The 24,738-nt window shown below is 40.9% G+C and overlaps 2 long non-coding RNA genes across 3 annotated transcripts in view; one reads left to right on the forward strand and one right to left on the reverse strand.

Moving 5' to 3' along the window:
* Window positions 1-2,131: 2,131 nt before the first annotated feature.
* The window catches only part of LOC134163258 (uncharacterized), a 43,183-nt gene continuing 20,576 nt past the window's right edge, over window positions 2,132-24,738 (forward strand). Inside the window, exon 1 of one of the 2 annotated variants that reach the window (XR_009964645.1) lies at window positions 2,132-2,721. This is a non-coding gene — a long non-coding RNA (uncharacterized LOC134163258). Of the gene's footprint in view, window positions 2,722-13,128; window positions 13,219-24,738 lie in introns of those variants that run through there. The other variant, XR_009964646.1, reaches the window with a different exon arrangement.
* LOC134163257 (uncharacterized) lies at window positions 6,281-12,863 on the reverse strand. The gene is made up of 2 exons (XR_009964644.1): window positions 12,350-12,863; window positions 6,281-7,055 (listed from the first exon to the last, which is right to left on the reverse strand). It is a non-coding gene; the product is annotated as an uncharacterized LOC134163257 (long non-coding RNA).

Genomic DNA, 24,738 nt, shown 5'->3' on the forward strand with positions numbered 1-24,738 from the left:
ACTGAAGATTTAGACACTGATCCTGGTGCTTCAGTGGGATTGCAGCTGTAGGTAGCACTATGCTAGAATTTGCAACTGTGAGGAGCCTCCACTCAGGACCACTGCTACTGTCACAGAGCAGGAGGTCTAGTATAGAGCTGCTGTGTTCACTTGTCACAGGCCCATAAGCACTGTTGTGCTGCTCTGCTGCCAAGCCCTGTTTCAGAAGATACCCTTTTGAGGTGTATTGTGAAGGTAAAAGGGATGTTGTCCTTGAGGCTGCCTCCCTCCAGGTTCACTGGACCTGAGTAATGAGTGTCACATTCCACAACCACATGCACCTGAAGGGATCCATATGACTGTTGGTCCTTTTTCTCACCAGACTGTCAATCTTTAAGTCAGCATGGCTGAACGCAGCAACTAAGGAAACGTTGCAGAACTCTGCTGAATATAAAGTCACTCATGTGAGTGCTTCTTACTAGAGTCTCCTGGAAGGTCTGATACAACAGCAAGCAGCTTCTGACATTTGTGTCTCTTGGAGTAGTGCAGCCAACATCTGCGTTGTGTGGTTCACTGGTGAACCCAGAGGTTTTGTTCAATCTGCACATCCAAACATTAAGTCTCATAATCCTAACACAGCCTTTGGTTCTGCAAGTCATCTTCCATGCAGGGTTCCTCCTACCATTTGGAATGGAGTTCAGCCCTGGATTAATCCACCTAAATGAGGTTTCTAGAGACCTAGTGTAACTGTAGATGCCTAAGTATAAATTCATAGAACAAAAGTCATGTTCCCACAGCAGTCTGTGAAAGTTAAGTCATCACAGTTTATGGAACCAAGTGATTTAGCCTGCCTTGTAGTAGGCACCTCTCAGCTGTCAGCAGAATGGTTCTATAAGCTTCATTGACTATATTGTGTAGGTCTCCTTTGACTGTAATAGGAATTCAGGCACTTAGTGCATCTTACATGCCTTAAACCTTAATCTTGAACCAAATCCCACCCTTGCAGCGAGCTGCTTAAGTGACTGGGACCATTTGGTGGACTTCCCCGCTGGGATTATAGCCTTGTCTTGAAACCCACATTCCCACATACGTAGAGCTACCATGTAGGGCTGTCTGACATGGTATTTACATACTTTAACTTTTCTGGCATCTTTAGCTTGGATAAAGGTAGTCCTACAGCCCAGAGCTCACTGTGGATAAGTAGACCAAGTATTTACAAATTATTTCCCATCATTCTCTGTATATTTGTGTGTCAGATCTGTATATTAACCAGTGTTATGAAGAGCACCAATTTAAGTTGTGGGATATGGATAAACTAATTACATGACAGTCATGAAGGTCTTGCTGCTGAGTGTGTATAAATGCATGCACCTGTGCTTAAGGAAGCTATGTCATGTGTCAAGCAGGGTATAGCAGGATTCAGGTAGTACAATAAGATCAAAGGATGTTTGGAGACTTGACTGGAGGTATAAGCTTCCTCTGTTTTCTCCTTGAAATGGAGTAGTAGAGTCTGCTGTGTGTGTCCTTAATTTACCAAGGAGAAAAGCATTTTCCCATTGTTTCTTACATGCCATGTCTATCTCTTTATAAACAGGCCAGGCCTGTATTCTCTAGTACTCTATTTTTGTATTAGGAAGTTCTTTCTTCCCTTAGGGAGACCCTTCATCCTCCTTTCAAGGGTAAATAAAGAATGCTATTCATCATAACAATAAGTCTAGAAAGAGGAACAGAAAACAAAATGTCTCTGTATACATACTGAATAGCTGAAAGTTGATTACATCAATGCTCTGCTAATCATCTTCAGATTTTAATGTCAAATAACAGAATATTGTGTTTAGTATGGACCAGAGGCTGGGGCTAAGAGAAAGTTCAATGCTTTATGTAAGAAAATGTAGACTGAATGTATAATGAATATACAGAATAGACTTCTGTGTGCGGTCCACATAGGATGTTAAATAAAATGGATATTTTCTTTTATTTCTGAAAATACTAGGGAAGTTATATATGAAGAATACAGTGCAGAAGAGAGAGCTTCTATTAAATCCTCTTCTCATCTCCTCTGTGTCCTGTTGTCCATATCTTGTGGACATTTGCTGTATGACAGTAAAGATGTATAGCTGTTAGGGTCAGGAAAACAGGTCATGGACTCCTTCCTGTATGCACTGATTATCCCTTTGTTCCCTTCCTCTAATGATACATAAAATTAGAAAATTCTCAATGTTGTAACCTGAAGCTCTATCAAACAAAGAGGTGATTGTAGCTGAGTCTAGGACTTACCTGCCTGGGCAAGATGTGGCATTCTCTGGAGTCCTGATTCCTTATCTGCAGTTCATGAGCTGGAGACCTGTCCGGATGTTGTGCAACTTATTGCTACTGCTTGAATGCCAGTGTGTAGAATGGGAGATCCCCTTGTGAAGTTTCTTCCAAGAACCAAATTCATTCTCATCAGAGAATGCGAAGGTTAACTAGTTACGTGCTCTAACTTCTAAAAACCCAGTCTGGGGCAGTTTAAAGAGATCTAACACTGAAATAAAATAAAACCCTGATCACCTCAAATTTGATGTTTTTAAGGTAAACTGTATTGAGTCATCAGCTCCTTTGGAAAAGTGGATTATTCTAAAATGTTGGGACAGCTGCCCTATTTTCATCAAATGGTCATAACCAGAACACAGGAGGAATTCCATGAAAATTATCCAGGTGAAAGAGAACAGAAACTGACCTAAAATATTGCCTTAGTGCTGGGTAAGTTATCAGCTAAAAATGGCAGCATGTACTTGAGACTGCTTTTTTCTCTGAACAACATCCAGACTTTTAGACATGACTTTAAAGATTTTGAAGTGATTTCTGAAATGGTCATTTTATTCAATATTTTCCTGAGAATTATCAGATTTTTATAATACGCCTTTTGGAAATCCTTTTTACTTAAAGGAAGCGCAGCTGTTTGTCATAAGCAATGCTCAGGTTGTTTTAGGAAAACTTACTACAATTCTTAGGTATGCAGATATTAAAAAGAAGCAAGATTTTCTTCAATCTACTATAAAAGCTAATGTTGTCTTTAAATGACAAATAGAATAGCATTCTGATATATGTGGGAATTTGAGAAAACCAAACATTGATCATACAACAAAACCCCCTTGGAACAAGACACGAGGCAAATGTAGGTATTCCTTATGCAAATTTCAAAAGGCATCTTAGACTGTCGCAGTAAGATGGAGTTGAGAATTGCTAGTGTCAAGCCCTGAAATGTCATGAGTTTGTCGTTAAAAAATCAACTTCTTGTTTACTTTTGCCTTTTGACATCCTCTCCCCTCCCCTCTCCTCCTCTATAAAACTGAATTACTTCAGAAAAGGGGCTTTGAAGAGAAACATCAAATATTATGAGATTCATAATATAGTCTTAGGAGCTGGCAGCATAAAAGGGGGGGGGCGGTATTTGCAAAGGCTTCCTAGACAGCAGTGAATAGAGAGTGGGCCACCAGAGCAGTTAAATTAGGCTTCTGTTCTGGATCACCTTATTCTCCATTGGAGTCACTTCTCCACTGCCTGTAGAAAGAAACACGGTCTCACCAGGCTGAAGTTAGCTTTTGTGACTAGCTCTTCAGGCGAACATGAAGAGAGGCTTTTAATGTGAGGAGCTTCACTTCTAATCCCACGTGCCTGTAGTGATCTCAAGATACACAAGGGCTGTAATTCTGCCCTGAATTAGATACAGTGGTCCAGCCTACTAGAGAGCTAACACATGTGCGTATATCCATACTGAATAGTTGCTGCTGGATACCTGCCTGAATTTGAGAAACGGGTGATAAATAGGTTTGTGACAGACCGTTTGATATGCTGTGACGCTAATAGCTTGAAAGAATGCTCATTAGGTAGAGAACCGCTGTGCAGAATTAGTCAGTCACCAATATGCTCACAGCACAGTACTAGTAGTAGGCTGCGAATTTGAGCCAGACGGTTGGTGTGCTCTCCTGTAGGCATCCAGACAAGCCTGTACTGAGATGACATTTGCTTCACTACAGATATGTCACGGATCATTTTTCACAGCCCTGTTGAAGTGGCTTATTTATTATCATCTGTTCTGGTGTTATATCCTGGACATGGGATAACTGTTTACTGTACCACAGTGCCAGGAATTCCTTGTTACTGTGCAATCTGACTCCAGGAAAAGGCTTAGGATAGGGCTCAATGCTTTCCTCAAGGCTGCTGCTACCAAAGCAGGGCACTCTGGATTAAACCGATGAGGCAAATCCCAGGAGTTACAGCAGAAGTTAGTGGTTTGATACTTAAGTAAGTGACCTCTAAGTGAACAGGTACTGGGTTCATCACCATTCCACTTGCCCCAGCAGAACAACTTGACCTTGGATGTAGGCATCTCTGTTGTTAGAACACTCGAGATTTGTTGAAGTCACATTATCAAGAATAGTGATTCTCAGCAACACTCTAATGGCGTGCAAAGCTATGCTGCCTTAAAAGGTTGGTGAGTGATGCAGGGCAGTGTGGAAGCCCAGAGAGTATTCAGGAAGCTGACATGATCCATGAACAAAATGCCTGGGAATTTCTGCCATTACTGGCCTAGAGCATGAGGAGGTTTCAGTGTTACTTTTTACAGGGAAAGGGATCAATGAATTTAAGGAATGGCAACAGGACCTGGCTGTTGAGTTTTCTAGACTTACTGTATTATTCTTACATTTGTCTTTCCTTGCCCTGTATCAAAATAATATTCACAACGCTTGAGTATTGTAAAACCATGTTTCTGGGAAAGTCACTCACCTTTCTCTGGGTCTGCTTGTCTGATTTGATTTGTGTTGCTATGCTAGAATAATATTTCCCAAAATCTCTATCAATATGATTAATTAAGTTATTGGCAAAAATCTGTCATCCAAGATGACTCTCTGTTGTTATTAGGAAGGAAATGGATTGATCTCCATTGAAACCAAGCTACTGCAAATGTCAGTTACTATGGGTAAAAGCACAGTGCTGTGTGCTTCAGAAAATAAAGCTTGATCTACTACTGCAGAACACTTGCATTCAGTGCATAGGTTTTAAAGAGACCCAGCATAAGAGTCATAGAATAGTCTGGATTGGAAGGGACCCTAAAAATCATCTAGTTCCAAGACCAATACCATGGGCGGGGACACCAGACCAGGTTGCTCAAAGCATCCAAGAATACATTTGTTTCTAGTGGTCGTTTGTACAAAGGTAAGTTGGGGAGATTCCAAACAGTAGTGTGGCCCCATTGTGCAAACACATGCTGATCACTGAAAGAATTTGTGATTGAAACAGCAGGAAACAGCAGTTGTCTTTTCTCTAGTCTACATCTAGGAGTTAGGATAGGTGGGTTGCCTGAGTTTACGTGGAGGGGCACTGGTCCCTGTCTTCCTTAAGCCCAGAGCTTTAGCCATTTCCCACTTCTGCCATGCCCACTACAACCCAGTCTAGGGCTGGAAAAATACAGGCTGCGACTTATCAGGGAGGATGCCTCCTGTGACTTAGGTGCTGGCTTCCAGCTGGTGAAATGATGGTCCAGCAATCTACTTGATTAAGGATAGAAGGTGGGTGGCCTGCCTGGGGATTTTTGTTTATGTAGGAGCCCTTGGGTCAGACAAGAAGAGGGTGCTGGTTTGCCCCAGCAGCTAAGCCCAGTCTTGCTAGTGTAGCTGTTAGAGGGACAACAGCACAAGTTCCCCAGTACAAAATTAGGAGGAGCTGCCTATCTAGGGCTGACTTCCCTGCTTTCCCCAGCAGATGTTAATGCAGCCCTGACCAGCAAGGTGGCTTTTGGGGCAAGAGGAGATTTTGTCTAAATGGTAGCCACTGAGGGGAGGCCAGTAAGGTACTTTTTTTGTTTTGCTTTTCTTGATCATGAAGCTACATCTTGTTCCTCCGTTGGCAACAACAGAGGTTTTCTTGTCACAGCAGTCAATGATGGGGTAAGAGCAAGAATTCAAGTAGCTAGCTAGAATAAATGATCTGGGGCTTGAAGCAATGAAGTGGTATAAAGTGTTAAAAAATGGGCTGAAGACAGCTATTTGAAGAAGTGTTGTCACATACTGAGAAATTTGTTTTGCCAGCTAGTTGAAATCCAAATATTAAAGTTAAGTTTTTTTTTCTTTTAAGCAACTGTAGCATGAATGGAAAATTTATGGAAGATGTTGAGACTTTGTTCTTTCTAAAAAATGGAGCCTTGTTACTAAGCCAGGACATGAAAAGTGGCTAGAAAGAAAACTAAACCAAATTAATCTGTTCTAATCCAATAGAATACAAAAGTAGGCAGAAAACAATGATAGAAAAAAAGATGAACTCAGATTTATAATTCTTTTATTGTAATGTAGCAGTAGTCAGTAACAAAGGAAGCTCATTTTGCTTTGTTTATTTTGTGATGTTTGAATTAGCAATGTCCTCTGAAAATAATGCACCTTAGGCAACAGAGTACAGGTTTTTCCAGAATGTGTTTAAGTATTCTTATTTCTTTTGTGCTACTAAAAAGGGAAAATGAAAATATGCCAAAAGTACTCTGAATTCTAACCTCCTTTTCAGATGTTTAATTTGCCAAGCGCAAGTGAGGAGTTGTTGGAAGATTTAATATCTGCTGCCCCCATTATTTCTCATAAACATGCACTCTTACCTGATAGATAAATAACTGCAATAGTTAGGTGGTGTATAAACATCAGTCCAGTTAGGTAGTTAGGATCATCCTCTGCTATTACTGAAGTTAGCTTGTGAATCAGAGTAATTCTGGGCTCACAGCTATATAACCAGGAGCAAAAAATGGTCTGTCTTCTTAATGAAAAGTCATTATGCATTAGGACAGACTGTATTAATTATTAATCTCTCTTTCCACATGATGTGACCAGTCTTTCATGAACTCATGGTCTGTTCCAACCAAATTTGTCAGTGGCTTGGGATTTATGAAGTGTCTGGGAAGTTCTCAAAAGCAGGTGGCCAGGTAAAAGTGAGAAGGTTTCCATGCTGCAGGATCCAGAACATGGAGCCGACCAGATATCAGAGTGTCAGTGGTGGAAGGAAACACTGAGATACAAATGCTCATGGGATCTGCTGCTCACAGAGCTATTTTTCTGTAAAGAAGACAAATATGTATCAGTCCAGATAAATTATTCTTCTACTCATGATTCTAAATATTTTTGCATTTAAAAAATATGTACTGTCTTCTGTTTGAAAGAGAAAAATCCTAGGATTCTGCACACACCAATGCTACAGTTTTGTGTATGTTGGCATGCACTGTCTACAATGACGAGTCCCCACTTCTTGCCTTCCCTCTGCAGTATCTCCACCCTGGCTGTACCATGCCTCCTTTCCGAGCTCCAGCCTTCACCACCTTTCCAACCTCTTCTCTTTAGCTGGGCTCATTTTTCTGCAAGTTAGTGAGTTGAACCAGCACACAGAGATAGGAGTGAGCCTCCCCTCCACACACACCCACCACACCACCCCAGTGTCATGGAGTTCATCCCCGGTGCCCAGCCATGGTAAAACACTTGGATGCTCACTCAGGCCCCTCTGCTGGCCTGGGAATGGGAAGCAGAAACAGCCTATTTGGGATGTAGTAGGGTCTGGGTCTGCAGTCATGTCTCACAGTTTGAACAGAATCCAACTGAGCAGGAGCCTTGGGAGTGTTTTCTTCTCTACCTGCTCATCCTTTTACAATTGCTAGACCTACCGTGCTGCAGGAAACAAGGTAAAATCTGAATTGGCGTAAAACCTTTGGTTCCTTCACTGGCCTTGGAAATGTTACAGGGATTAACTGAGCTGCTAACAGCAGAAATGGCTACTGTACCAGCAGAAGCAATACAAGGCACAGAAAAAGTAATCGGGGTTTCTGTGAGCTCTCTGCCTCACGGCTTAAAAAGCATCTCAACGCTGGTTGTAGGATGCTGAAATAAGTAACAGTGCTATCTGCTGTGACCCTGCAGTGGTTGTCGTTTGATCGAGCAAAACCCAAATGCACACATTTTGTTATTTGTGTGATGCTTATGTGCATGGCTGTTGCCTTGGCAAACCAGAGAGCACTTCGTTTAAATCTGTACTTGTAGATTTAATGGTTTTAACTAATTTCATTTGTGCAGCAAACTGCAGTACCTTTCTCTTGTATTCAGGGAGCAATATACTGCTCGTGGCTAATTTTAACATCTCTCTCCCTGTGCACAGAAAGCTAAAAGATTCTGTTTTCTTGGCAGAAACCAGCAGTGAGTTCAAATCCTATTAAACTTGAGTCAGTAGGGTGATTTCTATTGCAATGGGAGAAGCATTCAGAGGAAACAATTGTACCAAGCCCACACCTAAGGCAGAGAAAAAGATTTATCTACTGAAAGACTGCAGCCTCATTTTCAAAAGTGCCTTAACCTCCTGGGTGTTCAGGAAACCTTGGACACGTACAAGTGAGGTTTTGTCATGTGGAGCTCATTGATAGCTTTGGGATGAAATGAAGCCTAGAGCTGCCATTCAGCCCTTCAGCCTTATACAGAGGGATACCAAATCCAAGGTCCAAGTACCAGATATGCTGTCTATACCCTCCCACTGTCTTTCTTGGGGGTCCCAGGGGTCTGTCAGTGTCATGTAATGGAACTGTCTTGGTCCTGGTGACCCAGCCACAGCAAGTGGCTTGTCCTATGGCACCAGCCTTACCACCCACTTTCCCACCTATCCTGCCATCTTTCCAAGAGGGTGCTCACCATGCAGTTCACCGTCAGAAAATCAGTGGTATCAACTGTGAGGGCATTTTAAGTGAAAACCTGGCTTCACCAAGGCAGGTTTTTGGATGAGGTACACTGACAGTACTGAGATCAGCCACCACAGCTGAAACTCATGTACTTTGTCTTTGATCTCCGTCATTAGTTCTCACAGTCCTGCCTCAAAGCTTGTGTTTACTTCACAGGGCATGGAAGCATGTTGCAAATTAATATTGATGGAAATATGAGGAGAGAAATGTACAAGTTCTCATGTCATATCTGTTTGCTCTGGCACTACACTGAGTCTCACTTTTCTCTGTTTCTGTTGTGTAATGGTATTCCATGTCCTCCTGCCCTGTTTTTTCTTGTTGGTCCACCTTTGCTAAACATCCGTATTAATTCAATCAACAAGTAAACTATTAAATGAGGAATCCTGCAGTTTAAATATGAAACTGATTCATGCAAGAAGTGGTTTTTTTCTTTGTTTTAATGAAAACAGTCTCAGCAGTTCACAGACACAAAAAAACCCACACATGGAAAATGTGCATAAGCTCTTTGTGCTTCAGCTTTGAAGAAAATGTTTATGTTGTGCCATGGTTAATACAAATTAAATTATTGTTAAATCCCCAAATTATTTTTTGTTGTTTGAAGATGGGATAGGCCCATGCCTTTCTTTATTTGTAGGAATAAGCAGAAAGCAGAAAATGATCTTGCTGAAATGATTTGTTGTTTTGGTTTACAACCATGAAAGGGAATGGCATTTTCAGAGCTGTGTGTGTGCCTGTATGTGGGCAGTTCACATTTCTATGGTTAGGATGTAAGATTATTCCTAGAAAAAAAAATATGGAACTATCTTCTATCACACTTTAAATACTCATCAGACGTTTGAACCCAGCACTAACCAGTCAGGCTTTGCTGTCATTCATATATGAAATAAGTGGCTAATGTGTGCAGGCAATAAAGTTCCATCTTCCAAAACCGCATCCTCATAAGCATACTTCAGCATTTTTTCTGTTCTTTTCCCTAAAGTGTCTAAAATTTACATTGAATTTCTGAATGAACAGAATATGAATGATACACAATTTAGTTTAAGTATAGCCTACCTATATTCCCTCTGAAACTACCAGTCTTGCTTAAACGAATAGCAGTTTCCAGATTTAAAACATTGACAGAGGTTAGAACATTAATATACCATTTTTCCCTTTTACTTCATGACTCCCAGATTCTGTTGTGCTTTCTGGGAGGCTGGGTAAAATTACATTTTTAAATTTAAAAGTTCAAGTACAATGTATTTGAGCTGACAGGTATCTGATCAGGAGAGATGGATACCATTTCTAAGTGCTATTTTCATCATCATCTTTGTAGCTATAGGTTCACCTGTGGCTTTGGAAACAATGTTTTAACAGCAGTCTCAATATAAAAAAAAAAATCGAGGAAAGAGGAATCTAATCTCTTTCTACTTCCTACCTCTACAGTCCATCTGCAGTGGGCTAGAAGAAATTATTGCTGATAAATGAAATTATACCAAGTGCCTTTTGCACTGAAAGGGGGTCTAGAGGTCAGGCTGAGGGTCCAGGTCACTTTCAGCTAAATTAAAGAAAGAATGAAAACAAGAATTACTCCTCTGTATAAAACTATATCGTACTTTACCAAAGGTAAAAGCAAGTTGTGCCACTATCCTTAGTTGTAGCCAGAGACCCTTAAACATCTACAAGTCAGGGCAATTGGGTAAGCTTTGTAGCATGACCTGCAGGCTCTTTGGGACCAGCATGGAGTATTCTAAAACCATGAAAGAATCTGTCTCCATAAACACTTCTTCATCCTTCACTTTGTAGCATTTTGCCAATCAAAAGCTCAAAGTCACAAGCCTTTCTTCTCTCTACTAAAATTATCTGCGTTTTTTTGTGTGTGTTATAAACTTTATTCGGTTTTTGTTCGTGACTTCTGGCTTTTTTTTTCTCTGCAAGCACGAACAATCAAAATTTCTTTTCAATAAGATCACGAAATTTTCCCAGGAGTGTGATAATTTATGATCGTAAGAAAAATCAGACTTTTTCAAAATTTCTATTTCACAAGACAACAGACTCTTTAAACTCTTTAGACTTTTCTGTTGTCATAAAAACCCCATCTAAAATGTCAGAAAAAATATCTAAAATTCAATTAGTATTTGGTAAGTATTTCCTATAGTAATTGAGGTTCTTAAAAGGAAAAAAAAAATAAAAAGAAAAAAGCCGTACCTTTCTGAGCATGCAAGATTTTATGGTGCAGTAACTTGAGAAATTAAGTTAATGTTCATAGTAATAGGTGAAGTTTAAAATCAGCAACTAGGGGATGAACATACAGGCTAGGCGATTCCATGGAAAATACTGAAGGCTTACTATTTCAGTTCTATAGTAGGTGTTGTACCTGTAGAACTAGGAGACTGCAGGTCACAAGGGATAGTGAATCCAGCCCTTGCTTCTAAAGAGGACTTGTGATTCTCGGAAAAGATGTGCTTTTGTCTGAAAGAAGCCTTGGCATCGGCATGATGTACTGGAATGTGTTGCCTTACTTGCAAAGCTGGAATTGTGTGTTATGTTCAAGATTTTATTTCAGGGATTTTTTCCGTTTTAGTTTTCTAGAGGTTTTAAACTTGCCTTTAAGTGTCTACTTTAAAAGTGCATTGAAAATAACCTTGTATACCTTTTTACATGCATATCATCTCCTTCAGCATTTAAGGAAACTTCGGTGTTCTTGTTAGGTGTGACTATTTTCTTTTTTCTTCTTGTTTTTCTAGACTTGATTAGTCTTTTCTTAAATGAGAAGGTTGTTTTGATTTCTTTTGTTTTCCTTTCTTTTTTTTTTCCCTCTCTGTCTATTCCCTCCCATGAAATTCAACTAGCAGAACCAAGATTTTTGTCTCTGTAATCATACATTGTCAACAATGACAAGAGGTGTAATTAGCTTCATAACCAGACTCTATCATGAATCACAATCTCTCAAATGTTTAATTCCATTGGCTGTGAGTCCAGACAGCTACCCATAATAGCCAAGTACAAAAACTCAAATGAGACTGACTTGTGAAAAAGTTTTAGTCTCCTGTTTAGGTTTTAAATAGTCATCTTTCTATAGCAAAGATTCAGTCTCTCTAAAATCATCATATTTGCAAGTATCAGCTGCAGATTTCAATAGGGAAGGATTTTTATTTTTTAAACTTGTTTGAGGTAAATTCTTACTCTGTGCAAGGTTAAAAGTGCTGCCACTTAACACAGGAAGGGAGCATGAGAGAGTACAGCTTACTGGATTTGTCAGAACAAGGCTGAGTGGATTGGGTAAAGCCTAATGAATTAAACAGGCTTTTGAAAAATCACTGGTATTTTAAACAGCAACTTTGGATTTGATCATTCACTCCAAAGACTTAAAGTGTTGTGGTAGGCCACTGTTGGAGACTCTAGCTGTTAAGAATAAGGGTCAAATCTTGGTGCCATGGAAATGAACAACAAAAGTCTCACAGATCTCAGGAAGGGGCCAAGATTTAACCCAGGATCCAGCTTTTTTCCCTTTCCAAAGCAGACACTAAAATGCAAAACAATTGTAGGAGAGAGTGAAGGAGAGGAGAGAATTTTCCAGGCAAACATGCATTAATCAAGCAGCCATTTTATTAAAAAAAAAAAAAAAAGAAGACATAATAATGAGGTCTTACTCACAGTTAAGGGAATTTTTATGTCCCAGGGTTTTTCCAGTTTTGCCAGATGCTAAGTCGAAAACAAGGCAGGAGAATGAAGGAGAAGGCCATAGAAAGAAATATCTTGGCTACTCCTACACTGTGCAGAGAATTAAGCCTCTCAAGTTCTTGAGCTAGTTTTTAAGTATTATATGTCCAAAGAGGAACAGCAGAAAGAAGCACAGAATTGTAATGTAAGTATAAGTGGACCCAGATCAACAGGAAGCTCGCTATAATTCTGACAAGCTTTAATTTGCCAAAACCTTGTTTGTGCTGCGGTAGTTTCTCTGTATCCCCACAGTGCAGATGTCTTTAGGAGTAGGAGGAATGCTCCTCCCATTCCAGTTTCCTAGAAATGGATGAAAGCTTAAAGATTTCTACATGCAGCATTTCTTTTCCCCACCAGCATTCATTCTCAATTGAAAATTTTCTTTTCCCTTTGCAGAAGTCTTTTACAGTTCTTGCCACTGGGGGCAATCTAATACAGATATTGAGGTGGCCGGTGCTGCTTCTGCTTTGCAACCACAGTCCTGTGGAGTTCGTTATAGTTCAACCATGTAACTTGAAAGAAATGATACAGTAAGGCCAGACAAAAAAACACATCTACTGTGTTTCACTAGAAAATGAGGCGTTACTTATCTCTGAGTAAAAAGGACAGATGATAGCAACTTGAAGATTTAAATTGATCGAGGTATATGATGCTAAAGATCCTAAATGGTTTCAAATTGCGGAAGATTATCTTGTAATTTGTATATATTGCTTCTGTAGGCTGCTGAGGAAGCTAATTGCGATACATCCTGTGGTTAAGTTATCATCTTTCTCAATGACTGAAGATCATAATTTTATCTTTAGGTGAGTTAAATGCTACCCATCTGTTACATTCATTTGTATGCTGGTGCAGCGCTGACAAGCCTCCTGTTGTTCACAGCACAATTTGTGTCATCCAACCAGGTTACTGGAAGATTCACCTCTATGAAACTACTATATAGGAAACAAGCTTAGCCCCAAGAGAGCAGCTCTTCTTTATTTTCCTTTTTTTCTTCTTTGAGTGTGGCCAGTTAGTACCAGCTGAGGCTGGAAACAGAAGGCTCTTGGGCTTTGTTCATGTGGATTCTGACTGACCTGACTGCACATTTACAAATAATAAACTAAGCAGTATCAAAGCAGGTACTTATTAACTGCACAGCTGTAGTGGAGATGAGATATCCCTGTGGTGCTGGGGAAAGCTGGTTATTTTATTGTACACCATTTGCCTTGCTGCACCGCAGCTCCATGGTAAGAGCAGCAGCCTACACAGGATGACTGCTGAGAAAACGGGATTGCTGTTTGCCCTGCTTTGCCGTCACTGGAGCACCGGCACCTGCAGGAGCAGTCACATGCACCGACTCCTTTAACTGGCATATCAAATACAGATCAGAGAGACTGCTAGGGAAGCTTTTGTTGTTTCCTTAAGCAGAAGGGTAAAACAGTGGAAGGATTTCTTAATTGCCAAATGATTTTATTTTTTTAATACAATCAGTGTGAAAAAGGAGGGCCCTGTGAAAGACCATGCCAGTTCTGCATATGTAGCATCCTGTTGGATAGTTTGGGACTGATGGCAGAGGGCAACAGGCTCTTGCGCTACCTTGTTCTCTTCTCCTTTTGATATTCTCTCATAGCTTTTTTCTAGCACAAATTTGGATCTCTTGCATATGAGATCATATTCTTGGCTTGCTAAAGTAAAAAGTGTGTTGGGATTGACAAAAGGAAGATGAGCATAACTACAAATAGATGGTAGGAGCAGATGTAGTCTAACAATGTTAAAAAAGCATATAGGTTTGCAAAAAACCCAAACCTAACAACAAACCACAAACAAACCCCATCACAAACAAAAGAATAATCTGGATGTGTATGGTTGATTTTCTAAGTGCTCACACTTTAGTGCTGTATTTCTGACTGGCCCAAATGAGACAAGGCAATTCTGGGAAGAGTGCTCTGTAATAAGGAATGAAGTCCAAGGGGAAAACAAGGTAAAAAGGAGAAAGCATCTTCTCGATCTTGTGTGCAGGATCACCTTAAGGGGAAGTGAGACCAAACCCCCACATCTAAGTATAGACTCCAAAATTCTTGAGGAGTATTTAGTTTGGGTTTAGGCCTAACTTCAGATTGGATGAACCTCCAGGTTGTCTCCAAAAATTTGTCACTATTCATGCTAATTAAAGGATAGATGTTAGGGCTTGTCTGTATTCAGCAACAGAAGACGAAGCAAAGGAAACTCTTCTTGATGCTCTCCTTAAAGTCAATCATGAGATCTGATATCAACACACTCAAGCAAATGTTGGATTTGGAGACTAGGGCAGGAACGTTGCTAGGCTTCAAGTTGTGGCAATCATGCTGCATAAAAGGCATTTTCCAAGGGAGGTGGCCAGATATTTGGCTGCTGGGTGATGAGGTGTGAAGATGGATATGTGATAAGAAGAGGGGAGATGAGGAAGAGGGGTTAATTCTTGGCAGAGATACTGGCTGGGCATGGCAGTGCTGTTGGACAGTTTGTGGATTGGAGTCATGAACCATTTTAGGAGGAAACTTGTCAGGTAAAAAAACTGCTAGCATATTTCTGAGCCTCTACATAGATTTGGAGGTTTTCTGAATGTCAATGGTGACTTGGCTGTACAACAGCTCTTGCTTTTTAAACATTGAAACATGAGACTGTGTTACCTTCTGCTAATGTTCTTTATGTTAAGTAACCTTTAAAAATAACTAACCTTTACAAGTAAGTATGCTAACATCTGTGGGAATGGCAGCTTCCCACACTGGCCAGGTCTCCAGGCAGGGAGAGGGAAGCATGGGAGAGACTGTCGGTCCTCGCAAATGGGGTTTGGTTAATGTATATGGGTGACCCTGACTGAAGTAAATTAGTTTGACTAAAACTTTGGAAGCTACTTCTGAAATCCAAGTGTTGATTCTGTAAATTGTGAGGTCATATATGTAAAAACAGAAGTGAGCTGTTTCTCAGCTGTGTCCTAGCAGCATTCACATCCTGGGCTGGATGACATGGCTTGAAACAGATTTCTAACCAGTTGCAAAGGCTGGACAAGCTCATGCATGCCATGAGCTCTCTTTGGCCTAGTAATCTGTACAGTGTTTTCCTACGCACATAACATGGTGGCTACCCCAAGAAGTGACTGGAAGCTCCTGTGATGTTTAAATCAAAGGGTCCAAACACTTTACCAACATGGGAGATCGGGTAATAAAATTATGGGTATATTTCTGAAATTGAGTAGTATTTGCAAAGGCTTGAGTGAGACCTTGGTGTACAGAGTAGTGGAGTGGCAGGAAGTTGGAACTTTTCAGCTTTAGAATGCAAACACTTTTGACATGGCCTTCTTGCTTCCTCACCATAGTGAGGAGCAGGTTATTAGCTGCCCTTTTGGCTGTGCTCTGCCGTTTGTGTTGCGACATGCCTGGGTGGTAGTTGGAGGGGAAGGAAGCAGAGAGCCGTGTCTCTGACTTTGCACCACATGTTTCAGAGCGCGGTCGTTCACTCTCACATTTTACAAAATCAATTTCCATTCTGTCATGGTATTTCACACATTCGCGTTCTGAATAAGTTAGAGAATATTCTACAACTTACAAAAATAACTTTAGTTTTAATTTTTCCTGTTACATGAAGAAACCTATCCATACTTTATCTGTTACAGATGGAAAAACTACATATGGAGAAGTCAGATCTATTAATTAGTTTATAGGCACAAAGTCCCCTAAAGAGTGCCACAGATCCATGTGTTATTCTTAAGAGCTGTCTGAAGTACTTGCACTGAATAATTTATTTCAATTTAGCCCTGTTTCCGCTGTTAATTATCCAAGATCAGACTTTGCTTTTTGGGATTTTTTTTTACCATTCTCCCCATTTACCTAAATTCACTGAAATGCTCTCTGAATATATTTCAGCCTACTGAGGTATTCAAACCATCAGCACTCATTGAGTTCTGTTGTCTTTAAGGCATGATAGGATGATTACTAACTTATGCTGTTTTTAATCCTTCAGTCACTATTTAAATCCTAGGAGAATGAAGAAAGGGGGAGGAAAGTATGAGAATGGGAAAATCAGCCACATGGGAACCCTGAACAGTATTTCCTTCTATTTTGTCTTTGAGGACTGTTTCAGGGCCTTAGCTAAGAATCTGTCTCTGTTGTGCTAGGAAAAGAGGGCTGAACAGCATCTTCCAAGTGTTGTGTAGCTCTTTTATGTTGAGAGGTTTAGGGCCAGCCAGGTAGCACCACATGGTGAGGCCAGGGAGCACTGATTTCCATGCTCAGTCCTACTGACTTTTCCCTTGACCGAGCAACTTCAGACTCCACTGTGGGATACTTTCAGCAAGTGAGACAAGCAGGGCCAGGGCAATAGGCTGGGAAAGAACTGGGCAAATGGGTGAGGTAGAAGAGCAGCAGCAGGCCTAGAGTTGTATTTTTCATTGTGCATTATTTTACATGTAAGGATTTAGTTGGCTTGTTTTGTAAAATAAAACCAGCAAAATGTATGGACTGTTTAAGCCTTTGTACAACTATGCAGCAGGGCAATGTAATCTGCACCCTCGTTGAATTACTGTAAATTTTGCTTGCTAAATTAGAATTATTTACTTTCTCTATGGAAACATGCTTTTTCAGCAGTTTTGATGCATCTGCTATTGTATAGTGTAGCTGTAGCAGTACTTACGGAAAAAGCTATGCAGAAAAACTAAATTAAAGTCTACTGAAATCCATGGTTCCTTACCACTGTATGTTTTGTTTTTCTAACATTACCCTGTGAAATACTGCCACCCTTGTATTAGGCAATGTACACACTGATGGGCACTCACCATCCCAGATCTGATGAGGATCTGCAGGCACTTGGGGATAGGAGATATTTGCTGTCATTCTCAAGTGCAAGGTGAAGTGACTGATCAGATTGTCAGGAGCACTGGTTGCAGCTTTAGCTATCAGGATACCTTTAAAAATCTGTCTCTGATCCTAGATAGACAAGAAAAGCAAAGAGGACCAGAGAAAAATGTCCATAACTGTCTTTCCCAGAAGGCCTCAAATACGTGACTTTCTCAGAATTAGCTAGAGAATCTGAAGCAGTCATGGACTTTGAACCCAAATCTCCTGGTATGTTGCCATAAACACATAACATAGAAATACTTTTGGATAGTGAATGGGGAAAAGGGTCAAATTTTCAAAGTAATTCACAGCTGTGTGTGAGAAAATATTTGTAGACACATCCTCTTACTCATTCCTCTCTGTCAGTTAGTATTCTGTGTTACATTTGGGACTCAGTAATATCTGAAAGATTTATTTAGCTATACATGATTCATTTATTTAGGTAACTCCCTCTGGTACTATTTATGTAGTTGTGCATTTTCATATTGCAGTAAGTCAGTGACATGCAACATGTTGATGCACAACTGGAATGTAAGCAAAAAACAATGTGGTGAGCCCCAATCTTGTTGATTAGGTCAGGCTTTAATTAAGTTTTCTGTATGTCTTCATATCACTTGCTGGATGTTATGGCAGGCAGCAGGCTCTTAATATTGCCACAGTCTGCACTGGGGCTTCTGGGTTACTGCCAGTCCTTGTACACAAAGACTGTGTTGATAGAATTGTGATTAAGAGCTCAGGGGGAGATAAGGTCTATGTTTTGGCCCAATGGCTTGACCTTGCTCTTGTTGAGCCAGCAGCAAGAGTCCTATTGATTTCAAAGTGATTGGGCCACGTTAAGACATTTTCATTCTTGAAAGCTGCTTGCAGGCAGATGGGAGGGACTGCTTGTGGTAATGCTCAGTGCAGTTTGTTGTTACACAGGTGCCTGTTCTTGTGAGAATCAGTCCTTCTTTTGGCAAGGCAGCTTTATGTATCTGTGTTTTGTGTGTGAATGCAATGTTTGTCAGGCACTTGTTTGGCAATCCTGGAGATGAGTTTTCTGTATGCTGGGTGTCTGTCTTGGTAGTGCTAATTTACAAGCTACTTTGTGATGCTTGCTGTGTATCAGAAAGCAGGTCCAAGACACTGGTGAGTGTTCACCAAGCCTATTAATCCTGTCAGGCTGTAGCCACACAGTTGAGTTTGGTATTCTCATCACCTAAATTCTTAAATGTACTTCTAAGGCACATTCCCTTCTAACGCAAGCTGCCCAAACATCTGTGGCGAGACTAAGGAAAACATGGAGAAAAAGACCCGAAGATGAATATTTCAGCAGAAACGTGGGAAGAAATGCAATGTAGCTCACGCAAAACCTTCTGTAGTGTATGCCATAAATTAACACAATATAAATTTATACATATTTACACCACATAGACTAAAATATATAAATCCTCAATACTCAGCCTTCTGTAGTAGGTGTAAGCAAGCAGTCCATATGTTTAGCTGATTTCTGAGGAGCTCTAGGGAACAAAATGTATCTTTGTGGAACTTTTGATATTAAGGAGATTATAAACTAGGGTAATCAGTGAAGTTATCAGATTGGGTTGTCTTTTGTGCAGGCTGAAAACAAGCAGCAGTCTCTAGGTTTGCTATCTGAGGCTCTAATTCAGCCAGGTGCTAAAATACGCATGTAACATGTAAGGGCATGAATAGTCCTATTGATGTTGAAGGCCTAAAAAGCAACCCATCGCTCATTGGATTTTTCTGGCTTCAGGCTGCATGAGTCCATTTTCCTCTTGAATTTGTGTACTTTCATTGCAAATATAAGCTTGTAACATCTTACTATGTACTAGGTGTTTATATTTCCATCATTTTACATTGGCCATTCTAGACCAGTAACACATGAGCCTATTTTTCTACAGCTGTGTGGTAGAGAATTGGATCTCTAACATTTGTTATGTCTCTGCTGTTTTAAATAAGGAGACCTGGGTCAGGACAATCCCAGGCACAGCTACAGGTTGGGCAGAGAAGAAATTCAGAGCAGCCCTGCGGAGAAGGACTTGGGGGTATTGGTCACTGAGAAAATGAACATGAGCCGGCTTCAGTGTGCGCTTGCAGCCCAGAAAGCCAACCGTATCCTGGGCTGCATCAAAAGGAGCGTGACCAGCAGGTTGAAGGAGGTGATCCTGCCCCTCTACTCTGCTCTTGTGAGACCTCACCTGGAGTATTGTGTGCAGTTTTGGTGTCCTCAACATAAAAAGGACATGGAACTGTTGGAACAAGTCCAGAGGAGGGCCATGAGGATGATCAGGGGACTGGAGCACCTCCTGTATGAAGACAGGCTGAGGAAGTTGGGGCTGTTCAGCCTGGAGAAGAGAAGGCTGCGTGGAGACCTCATAGCAGCCTTCCAGTATCTGAAGAGGGCCTATAAGGATGCTGGGGAGGGACTCTTCATTAGAGACAGTAGTGATAGGACAAGGGGTAACGGGTTAAAACTTAAACAGAGGAAGTTTAGATTGGATATAAGGAAGAAGTTCTTTCCTGTTAGGGTGATGAGGCACTGGAATGGGTTGCCCAGGGAAGTTGTGAATGCTCCATCCCTGGCAGTGTTCAAGGTCAGGTTGGACAGAACCTTGGGTGAGATGGTTTAGTGTGAGGTGTCCCTGCTCATGGCAGGGTGGTTGGAACTAGATGATCTTAAGGTCCATTCCAGCCCTAACTATTCTATGATTCTATGATTACATATATTTTTTTTCTTGTATGTTTAAGGTAAGAGACACAAAGTCCAAATGTCAGGATTCTCTTCCCAACTATACCACTATACCATAGTTTCCAGGTATTATGGGGAATTGCATGATTCATGAGCGATCTTTTGTGATTTCTACATCTAAAATTTTGGGAAAAATTCATTTCACAGAGGTGCTAATAGAAGGAAGATGAAGGAGAATGTAGGAAATGAAGGAGGATGGGGAGAAGAAAACAGAGAAATCATTTATAAATTTTATGACGAACTGTCCCAGCACATGTTCTTTGCCATGGGGACTGTGGGGTTATTTGCAGCCTCTGATTTTTGGCATCCTCCTCATGCGCACACTTATGATAGCCTAGATAGTCTGGAGCAGGAAAGATGACCTTCCGAAGTGCTGAGAGTGTTCTGGTGCTGCTCTAACAGCATACCCTCCACCTCACACCTACTTCCCAGCCATTAAAAAATGCCTCCAGAAGTGTTTTATCAAGGCCTGAAATCTCCAAGCCATACCATGGAGGTGATGGATGTGATGCTCTAGAAAGACATGCTTAGTGTGCAAGGTATCAGCACAGAGGACTGCTGTCAAGGCTTAGTGGGGACCAAGGTCTTTATGTATTTGTGATGACTGTGTCCTGATCTGTGGCTCTGTCACTGGGAGGAGAAACTCCTAGAAGAAATACGAGTAGGTACCAGCAAAGCTAGAAGAGGCTGGGGTCATGACAGCCACTGTATGGTGCTAGTTCAAATTTTTTTATATATCAAAAGCTGTGTGAATAAGGAAGGAGACAAAACCTGACCTGCTGGGCCATCTGAAAAGGCACTCCAGCATTTCCTGCAGCTGCGTGACTCCTTTGGCAGGTGGCAAACTGCAGGCTTCTCTTCACTTGTGGCTCTCTGCAGTCAGAGATGATGGCCAAAGAGCCAGATGTCCTTCTCAGTCACTTCAGTGATAGAGGCAAAGACCCAGTGAAGGGGATGCTCTTCATCGGTCAAAGCTTCCTCCCCTGCCTTTCCTTCGAGGCCATGGAGAAGCCTACAAAAATGAGTGACCAACAAAGACTGCATTTCCAACATACCACAGGAGTGCTGCTCTAGTGGGTGTCATCTCATTCTGATGGAGGATAGAGTAACTGGAAAGTAGCAAAGGAAAATGAGCTTTCGTGTGGATAATATTGTGAGGAGTACCTGGCAGCAAGAAGTTAAGCATCAGTTAAATTCTGGCCCTTGAGGGAGTGAAGTAATTGTGGAAGCTCCCCACTCCACTATTGCAGAAGATGAACCAGTATGGCCAGTATGCTGCAGAGTCATGAGGCTTTTTGTTTGCAAAGTAGTAGGAGCCAGTGTCACTTCACATTACAACAAATCCAGTTATGTTGCTGATAGCCAACCACAGCATGTGTGACTGCAGCACTGAGCACTGCCCCATTACCTCCCAAAATACCTTATGTTTCTTTCTTACTTGTCTGTACACCAGAACATACTTAGGCCCATTCCTTGGCGCACGTACATTGTTGGACCAGCTGTTATGGCTGTACTGTCCACACAAGATGAGATGACAAAACACAATCACACAGCTTAGAGGATTTGTACCTTTTTGTGACAAGGCTGGTGATGCAGCACAAGTTAAAAACCCCTTTTGCACAGACCTTTCCCCTCTTCCTTGCTTATACCCATTAGGTCAGTAAAGCACAAGACATTTCAACAGGGCTGAGAGAAATAAGGCTTCTAGTTGCTTCCTCCTTTTTCAGTGTGAGAAAAGACACAGACCTTTTGCTCTTTTATTAAATATATGGGGACAGGACCATTAACTGATCATTTTAGTTTTCCTGACTCTTTCTGTGGACATAAGTGCTTTGCTTTAACTGGGAAGGAACCAACTGGAGTGGTCAGAAGGATAGTTCAGTCTGGTCTTTTGTGTACTGTAGTTCAACATATCTGCAAAGTTACACTGGGCAACTTTGTGCTATCTGAATAGTTCTAGTTTGCTGTCATCAGCCTTTGATCTCCAGTGTAACTGCTAGCAGAGATGGTCACAGACTTTGAAAGCTCTTGTGAGGCAGATATTTTATCACTGCCGATTGGACTAACAAGCTTGCTTTAATGTCAGTGCTTGAACAAGGCATGTCTGGTAAAACATTTTGGTAAGAGACTGACCAATAGAGATCAATAAAGAATCTTTACTTTTTTACAAATGTAATGTGTATTTACAAGCACAATGGGTATTATTTACAACTCATCTTATGAAATCAGTGACAGCAGATTGTTTTGACACAGTGTCTAACTGGATGCGACCTCCTTGAAGAAAAGCAAGTAGCACCCAATGCCAAGGCAAAAGAGAAGGCTAATGTGGTGTATCTTTTATATATATTGAGGCAAACCAGTTCTTTCTTATGTAGAAAAAAAGAAGTTATCTTTGGTGTCACTCCAAGGATACTAATGGAGTCCCCGAGGAATGAATTTCAACCCTGCAGTCCTAAGAGTTGGTCTTCCAGCTAGCTATATATGGAGGTACTTAGTGAAAGTGCTCTCCTTACTGGAACAAACTCCCCTTGGAGTAATTCCCATCTGGCCCAAAGAGAGAACCTGACATGCAAGTACGTCCCCATAAACGGCCCAGTATTAAATGTCAAAGTATAAGACTCAGAAGAATTCAAAAACTCTCCTCCACATACACTTCTCTTATGTTCCCCATCCCTTGCCAAAACCCAGTCACTAGTGCCTCAGCATAACTGTTACCTGTGTTTTGTTATGATTTGCTGTTCTGTCCTGAAGGAAATCGGTAAGCAGCATGAACTTACATGGAAATACTGTTTTTTATTAGTGGGGTTTTGTGTTTTTTTTTTCTATTTAGTTGAGTTCCTCCCCTTTGTTTTGCTCTGTAGGATTATTACCATATCACTTAATTACATTGCCCTTTTTTCATCCCTCCGTGTGGACCAAACATGCTGAGAATGAAAGGCAGCATGTAACCTTCCAAAGTCACTAATTGTAGTACTGTAGGTGAGTTGACTAACAGACTATTGTAAATTTTGGTCTGAAGTTCTTTGCTGTTTAAATTGGGCAGCAGCAGGAGAGAGAACAAAAGCTATTTCCTACCTGATGTTCTTGGAAACCCGTTCCCAGTTCTTCGTGGAGGACTGCTGCTGTACTTGAATATATTAAAATAGGGACACATGAATGACATTGATACTCTGCAGTGGAAGTAGCTGAGCCTTTTGTATTCTTTTTACCATTGCATGAGAGTTATGATAATCTGCTTCTTTCTCTAAATGGAAACCCTCTGGGGAAGTTTTGTGTACTCTAAATAGCATCTCTGTATGATCAGAGACTTGGCTTCATGTGCATGTAATGCATAATAGATAAAGATACAAGAATATAAATGCAGATTAGAGGTTATTTAGTCAAGGCAAGCACGTTTTGGGGGGGGCAGAGGAGGGTGCGTTATAAAAATGCCAGACAATACAGCATTGCTGCTACCCTTTCTGGCAGATCTCCGTATTTTGCCAAAATGTTGTTATAATTCTGAGCAGCAAACGGGATCTGTCTCATAAGTACCTATGTCTAAATCACTTATTCTCCTCATACGTATACTCAGCAGATAATCACATTCACTTTTGTCTAGCCTTTTGCATTGAATGTCAGATAGCTATTTTGAAGTGATCTCAGTGCTGAAAATAGTCTGCCAATAGAGATAGATACAGACTTTCTGAAGAATACTTATATCCTCAACCTCAAAACAATGCATGACCATTAATTGATCAAACCCATCAGCAATACTGGGATACAAATAAGTAACAATAATCTGCTTTCCGTAGCCTCTTTGACAGAGGAAAAGGCCCATTGCTTAGCCTCAGCACAAAGATAGGTCTCAGCTTTGACTTCATCAGGGCCAGTGGCTTCTTAGTTGGGTAAACAAACTCCTTTTTTCTGATTGTTCAGGAGATGATCAGAGAATTGTCCTTGCATTGAGGTTGTCTACATAAAAAGTTAGTTTGCATGACGCTCAGATGAAAGCCAGTAATACACTAACCATGTGGACTAATTCTTTCTGTAAGTGCTCTGACAATTTCCTTTTCAGTGATAAAAAAGATGACCCCAAACTGATGTTCCTATGAAAGCATCTCTGTGATCTTACTTCTGGCTTTTTGTGAAAGGGAGTTTTCTTTTTCCTGTAAACTGTAGGACAGAAGAACCAGTGATGTACTTTGTATGGCCATGAACATACAGTAATGGGTGTGGAGGAATAAAGGTCATTTCCTCTGCTTAGGTGAAAATTATGGTACTGTTATTCAAGAAACAGGCGAGGGGAGGAAGGCTTACTTGTTACTATCCTTAAACACTTTCTTCCTGACCTAGTTGGTGTTTTAGAGGTAACCAGTGGGTACAGCAAGGAACCACTTCCTATTTCTGCAAGAGAGGCTCTGTCTGTAATAGAAAAATAAATTCTTTTGTGGCCAATTGCAAGGGAACAGATACCCATTCCTGAAGCAACAGCAGATGAACATGTTTTCTTTGCCCCTGAGTACACGATACAGATTCAGGCAAGTAGTGAACTTGACAGTATTGTCTAGGGAGACCTCACACTGAGCTCCTGTCATGGAATCCGAAGACTGGAAAAGTGCAAGTCCCAACATTAAGTATAACTGAGGACCTGCCTTTATGTGCCCAGTGGGCCAGCTGTAGAGAGGTATAGAAGTTGCTTTGAGTTTTCTCTGATTAAAAAAAAAAAAATAAATCTGTAGTTT

The sequence above is a fragment of the Pezoporus occidentalis genome, unplaced genomic scaffold (genome assembly GCF_034315485.1).
Source record: "Pezoporus occidentalis ecotype Australia unplaced genomic scaffold, CSIRO_AGI_Poc_V1 ctg2, whole genome shotgun sequence".
In the NCBI taxonomy this organism is placed as follows: Eukaryota; Metazoa; Chordata; class Aves; order Psittaciformes; family Psittacidae; genus Pezoporus; species Pezoporus occidentalis.